Source organism: Sardina pilchardus, chromosome 17 (assembly GCF_963854185.1).
Source record: "Sardina pilchardus chromosome 17, fSarPil1.1, whole genome shotgun sequence".
In the NCBI taxonomy this organism is placed as follows: domain Eukaryota; kingdom Metazoa; phylum Chordata; class Actinopteri; order Clupeiformes; family Clupeidae; genus Sardina; species Sardina pilchardus.
This window is the reverse complement of record NC_085010.1, coordinates 13,614,169-13,621,259: the sequence shown is the minus strand read 5'-3', so window position 1 is coordinate 13,621,259 and position 7,091 is coordinate 13,614,169.

Below are 7,091 nucleotides of genomic sequence, written 5' to 3'. Positions count from 1 at the left end.
GAGGTGCCAGTGATCTTTTCTGCTGCTCTCACAATGCGCTGGAGAGACCTGTGGCAGGATGCAGTGCAGGCACCATACCACACAGTGATGCAGCTTGTGAGCACACTCTCCACTGTTCCCCTGTAGAAGGTGGACATGATGGGGGTTGAGGCTCCAGCTCTCCGCAGTTTGCTTTGGAAATACAGGCGCTGGTGAGCCCTCTTGGTCAGGGATGAGATGTTTGTGCTCCAGGAGAGATCCTCAGCAACATGCACTCACAAGAACTTGGTGCTGCTGACCCTCTCCACAGCAGCACAGTTGATGGTCAGAGGAGGGTGTGGGGCGTGCGCTCTCCTGAAGTCCACAACAATCTCCTTGGTCTTCTCCACATTCAAGGAGAGATTGTTGTGCTTGCACCAGGAGGACAGATGGCTCACCTCACTCCTGTAGTAAGTCTCATCATTATTGCTGATGAGACCCACCACAGTCGTGTCATCCGCAAATTTGAAGAGGAGCGGGCTCAACACACATCCCTGGGGGGGCCCTGTGTTAAGGGTGATGGTGTTGGATGTGTTGTTGCCTACCCGCACTGCCTGTGGTCTCCCTGTCAGGAAGTCGAGCAGCCAGTTGCACAGGGAGGTGTTGAGTCCTAGCTGGCGGAGTTTAATGACCAGGTGTTGTGGAATGATGGTGTTAAATGCTGAACTGAAGTCGATGAACAGCATTCTAACGTAGGAGTTTTTCTTTTCTTTTTCTGTGTGAGGGCTGGTTGTAGGGCGGTAGCGATAGCATTCTCGGTCGAGTGATTCGACCGATATGCAAACTGAAAGGGGTCCAGTGAGGGGGGGAGCACGGACTTGATGAGCTCCATGACCAACCATACGAAGCACTTCATGAGGATGGGCGTGAGTGCAACCGGACGGTAGTCATCCGGACGGTAGTCATTGAAGCAGGATGGTGAGGACTTTTTTGGGACCGGGATGATGGTGGTGGCTTTAAGATGAGTTGATACATACCTCTCACGTTTCACTGCTTTGATAGCATTAAGCTAGCCCAATGCATTCATTAGGATCCAAACAGAGATGAAGTTAGAAGCGACCAAACACCTCCATGTTTCCCTATTAAAATACAGTTACACGAGTAGTCACACGACCAAGTATGGTGAGACAAAATAAAACTTGGTGCATTTCTAAGCAGGCAAAAGGGATAACTATATTGTGTGGCGGAATAACATTGGGAGCACTTAGACTCTGCGCAGTAATATCCTCACTCCAAAGTGAAACTGAAAGTGCAATAATGAGGATATTACTGCGCCACACAATATAGGTATCCCTCTTACCTGCTTACAAATGCACCACATTTTATTTTGTCTCACCATACTTACCATACTCGTGTAACTGTATTTTAATAGGGGAAACATGGAGGTGTTTGTTCGCTTCTAACTTCATCTCTGTTTGGATCCTAATGCATTGGGCTAGCTTAATGCTATCAAAGTTGCGCCGCGCGCCAGAGCCAGTGAGTGCACGCATTCAGAGGTATGTATCAACTCGTCTTAGTTAAGGGAATAACGTAGTTTAAAGGAACCGTATGTAGGATTTTGGCCAAAACGAGTACTGCAATTACTTTCAAAATACTGTAGAGCGGTGAATCGCCTCCCCCTCCCCTCTGAGTCACGTTTGCCAGCTAGCTGCAGCAGGAATGTAGGCTGCTAGCTTTCAATGGCAAGTGCTGTTTTCCTCAGCATAATGACAGAGACTCTGATAATGCATTGCTAACGTTAGCAATGACTGCTTTTATTTCCCAAACAATTCCTTAGCCTACCTTTTCAATTCAATGACCCACCTCCTCCATATGGCCAATGTACATAACGTTACTTTGCACGAACTTGCATAATTTGTTCAACTGTCATGCATAGGCTATTTAAAATGTCCATTTACAGTAGCCTACAAGTAAGTTAGCCAAACTGATGAATCTTTACCTGTCCAGGAGCAAATTAACAACACTGACGTCTGTCTTCAAATTCTCCGTTTTCAGCCGTCTCAATCTCCTAAATCCTTGTTTTATTTAGACGCATTTCGGATTCATAACAAGGTCTTTTAGGTTCCATAACGGTAGACATTTGTTATCCAACACGTTTGTAGCTGCAGCTGTCTATGGTGGTAACTAGCATAGCTGGCAACCCGGATGGCAAAATACTACTGACTTCGTGATTCGTAGATAAGTGTAGGGCGCCGCATCAAACCAAAACACAACATAACAACATCAACATCAGTTGAGGGCTGCAACTTCACTTTTAAATGAAAATATCTTGGCCAGACTACTGTTGTTAGTGATATAAGTATTTGAAATGAGCATGATTTCTAAATGTCTAGTGACATATCAGGGCCATTATATGATTAATTGAAATATATTTCCTACATACGGTTCCTTTAATATGAAAAAACGGTGAAGTGTTCCTTTCAGAGACCGTGTACTTTCCCTCGGCCATAGTATCCCTTGGGCAGGGCATCTCAGCACCACAAAGACATTTGAGAGCGTTGCTGCCAGGTTTTATTGGCCAGGGATGTACATAGAAGCGCAGGAGTATTGTAAATCCTGCACTGTGTGTCAGCTCACCAGCAAAAGGAAGGCTAGTCCATTTCCACTTCAGCCACTCCCCATCATTGAGGTTCCCTTTGCCAGAATATAGGGATGGATATTGTTGGGCCTTTAGGGAGGACACAGAATGGACACAGATACATCCTGGTAGCCGGACCACACTGTATCACCCTCAAACTGATGGCCTGGTGGAACGTTACAACCAGACGCTGAAGAATATGATCAGGAAGTATGTGGCTTCCATTGGGAAAGATTGGGACCGCTGGCTTCCATATCTACTTTTTGCATATCGTGAGGTACCCCAAGCCTCTACGGGCTTCTCCCCATTTGAACTTTTGTATGGAAGACCGGTGAGAGATCACCTGGACTTGTTGAAAGAAGCCTGGGAGGGCCCAAGAGCTCCAGAGACCAACAGTGTTCTCTCTCATGTCCTGCAAATGAGAGAGAAAATGGAGGAAATGTCAGAGCTGGTCCGGAGTAACCTTGAACAGGTGCAGCAATGCCAGAAAACCTGGTATGATCGGACAGCCAGACAGAGAACCCTCCAGACAGGGCAGAAAGTCCTTCTATTCCTATCCACTTCGGAGAACAAACTGTTGGCCCAGTGGCAGAGGCCATTCACAGTTAGCCGCACGGTGGGACCTGCGACCTATGAGATCAACGTGTCAGGCAGGAGGAAGTCCTAGCGGGTCTTCCATGTTAACCTGCTGAAGGAATGGAAGGAGCTTGATCCCCAAGCCAGTGTGCAGCTCCTGGTGCGAGCTATTGGAGAGGAGGAAGACAACCCAGAGCAGTTCTTCCCGGCCACTCAGAGGGAGCTAGAGTCCATCTTTCCGGCTGGACTGTTCCAGGAAAAGCCCGGTTTCACCACAGTAGTGGAGCATTCCATTCCTCTGAAGGACCCCACTCCAGTCCGTCAGAGAATGTATCGCATCCCAGAGCGTTTACTCCCTATGCTCAAAGATGAGGTAGAGGAGATGCAGTCACTCTGGGTCATTGAACGATCCCACAGTGAATGGAGCAATCCGGTTGTTCTGGTACCTAAAAAGGACAGGACAATACGATTTTGTATTGACTTCCGTAGAGTGAATTCCCAGTCACACTTCGACCCCAGAAAGACAAAGTGCAGGCTGTGCAGGACTGTGCACAGCCCCAGACCAAAAAGGAGGTCCGGTCTTTCCTCAGACTTGTTGGCTGGTACCGCAGGTTTGTGCCAGACTTTTCCTCCCAAGCTGCACCACTTACCGATTTGACTCGGAAGTCTGGGTCCAGTCGAATGCAGTGGGGGCCAGAGCAGGAGGCAGCCTTCAATGACCTGAAGGGGGCTCTGTGCCAGTATCCAGTGTCACAGGATACTTAAATTAATAAGTTGCAAACACACAGAACATGAAAAGACTACTACACTCAAATGCATCTTAAGTAAACATATTCCTCAGTGTAAATCATCAAACAAGGGGCAAATAAGGGCATAGGGCAATCTTGAAATGAAGAACATGAAGCCTAACACTGCCCTTCACAAACTAATGATCCCTTTACTTGTCGGCATGATACTGTATTTCTGGTAATTAATGGGTATGGCTATACAAACAGTTCCTGAAATCCTCAGTTCCTTACATATTAGCCTACTTCATTCATTTGTTTCACTGGTCCTCTTTCCAGATATAGCAACACTAGATGTACAGTATATTATGCATCAACACTACATGTATTACCTTTAAGTAATGTTCAGTGTTTCCCCTACAATGTATTCAGCAGTGGCGCAGCACCACTGCAACATCTTCACATGATCAGTATAAGGTCACCACAATTAGGCCTACTACCACATTCTAAAAGCACAACAGTCAACGTCATCGTTGAAATTGGGTACATGACTGACCCTAGCACCACTGCTGGAAAGAATTCTAGGGGAAACACTGATGTTAACTATACCCATGTCCCATGGAAGTTTGCAAAGTAATACTATTACTGTAACGTTAACAACTTTCATCTGTGTCTGTAACTTCAGACGGCCGACTTACATTGGCCTATTATTTTGACATTGTTGCTGGCTGGAACCTGTTACAATGCTCATTCGCGTTGTTGTCACAAGCCTGAGCTATGGTAGCTCACGAGTGTTAGAAAATATAAAACGCCCATTGGCATATACGTGGGCAGCACTAACACCTAGCACCGATTTCAGGCAGAGGGCCACAAAATATCGTTCCGTGGACCGCTAGTTTGAGACCCCTGGTTTACATTAATACAATACTTAACACTTTAAAATTTCAACTGCGTTATACTTTAAAACTTGTATTTGTTAAATGCCTTAAATATTAGTATAAGTAAATTAACACAAATTTCTTTATTTATTGATCAGTACATATTTGTTTTGATTGATCAGTGGTGTGAGTGACTGACTGTTGTTGTTGCTAGGGATTGATTATGATAATGTGGGGGCGGAGTCTGAGGAGTGACACATGAGGAGGCCAGCAGAGCAGAGGACTCACATCAGCTGTGGTGGACTGGAGCTCTGAGATTATTGTTGAGATGCCATTTATATTCGATATATAGCTTATGACAAAAGAATGTGCAAAGCTTATTTTTACAGCGGATATTTTATAGGTGTTAATGGCATTTATATTCCAAAAATGTATTTTTTACGACTTTTGTTGTGTGACTTTTAGGACCTGCGTGAAGCTGGCCCCCCATGTTATTCAAAAATGTTTAAAAACACTGCTATTCGTTTGTGCTACATTTGTGCCGGTTTGTGCCGTAAAAATTATCGTTTGTGCTGTTCAACTTAGCTCAGCTCATTCAACTTTACTTTTTCTTGCCAGAGACGTCACTCAGCCCCCCATACCAAATTTCCCCAAAATAGTCTCAATCGTTTGTGCTACGTTTGTGCTGATTTGTGCCGTTAAAAGTAACATTTGTGTTATTATGTTTTTTAAGCTATTCCACTTTATTTGTTACACGCGTGACGTCACCCAGCCCCCCATCAATGTCCAAATCTTCCAAAAATGGTCTCAATTATTTGTGCTACATTTGTGCTGATTTGTGCCGTTAAAAGAAACATTTGTGCTACTACATTTCCTACGTTATTATGGTTTATTTATTACTCACGTGACGTCTCCAGCCACCCATCAATGTCCAAAACTCCCAAAAATGGTCTCAATCGTTTGTGCTACATTTGTGCTGATTTGTGCCGTGAAAAATAACATTTGTGCAGCTATGTTTTTTAAGTTATCATGCTTTGTTACAGGCGTGACGTCATTCAGTGTCCAAATCTCAAAATGGTTGGGATCGTTTGTGCTACGTGCGTGCTGATCCATTTCATTAAAGAGTCACTTCACCCCATAACTCCACCCACTTCACATTTCTGAAAAAGGCTTTCAAAATGGGAAGGACTTTCTGAAATTTGGAAGGGAGTGCAGCCCTGCTGCAGCCAATCAACCATGGTGATTTCGTGTCAATCTGGGAATGAGTGCTACAGACATCACAGGTAGGCTAATCAGGGCAGCAGGTGTTGTGTTGGGGCATTTCATTCCTAATTTGTAACGACCCGGTGACGTAGTGTTGGACGAGAAGTGCAGGACAACGTCAGCATTCCAGTAGCATGGCATGTTTCAACCTGTAGGAGGCGCGGAGTGCAATATCTCCAATACAAAATCATACAAAATGTTACTTTTGTCAAGAGACGCGAGCATTTTTGTCAATATTAATCCTGGTAATAGTATAGTTCACCACTTATGAGCATTTTTAATCAATCAACAGCTCAAAAAACATATTTTAGGGTGCAGTTACCCTTTAAATGTTTGTGTTGCCTACTATGTAGAAGTTAGCCAGGGGGGCTTGTCCAGCAGTTTTAGCTTATGCTAATTGATGGGGGGGGGGGGGGGGGCTGGGTGACGTCACTTGTGTAACAAATAAAGTGGAATAGCTTAAAAACGGCACAAATCAGCACAAACGTAGCACAAACGATTGAGACTATTTTGGAGAATTTTTGACAGGTATGGGGGGCTGAGTGACATCACTGGCCAGAAAAAGTAAAGTTGAATGACTTAAAACCCTTAACAGCACAAATGATCATTTTTTACGGCACAATTAAACCGGCACAAACGTAGCACAAACGAATAGCAGTGTTTTTAAACATTTTTGAATAACATGGGGGGCCAGCTTCACGCAGGTACTTTTAGGCAATGTACTTTTGAGTTTATTTACTTTTGCATTTATATTTACGTTACACCAAAGCGACTTGCAACATGGTAAACATTTTAAGCTTTTTAAAGCAATTCTAAAAAAAACATGAAACATTTAAAGCTTTTTAAAACAGTTCCAGAAAAAAAAGGTAAACATTTTAAGCTTTTTAAAGCAAATGTAACCACAGTTCTGGGAAAAATGTTAAAAGGATAGAGTGCAGTAAGAGTGAATAAAGTAGTGAAATAGCTCAAAATAAGGTGTGTGTTAAACTTAAAACTTCAGTAAGAAAATTGTTTGCTATGAACTGTAGAAATGTATCTATTTTTTCAATAACA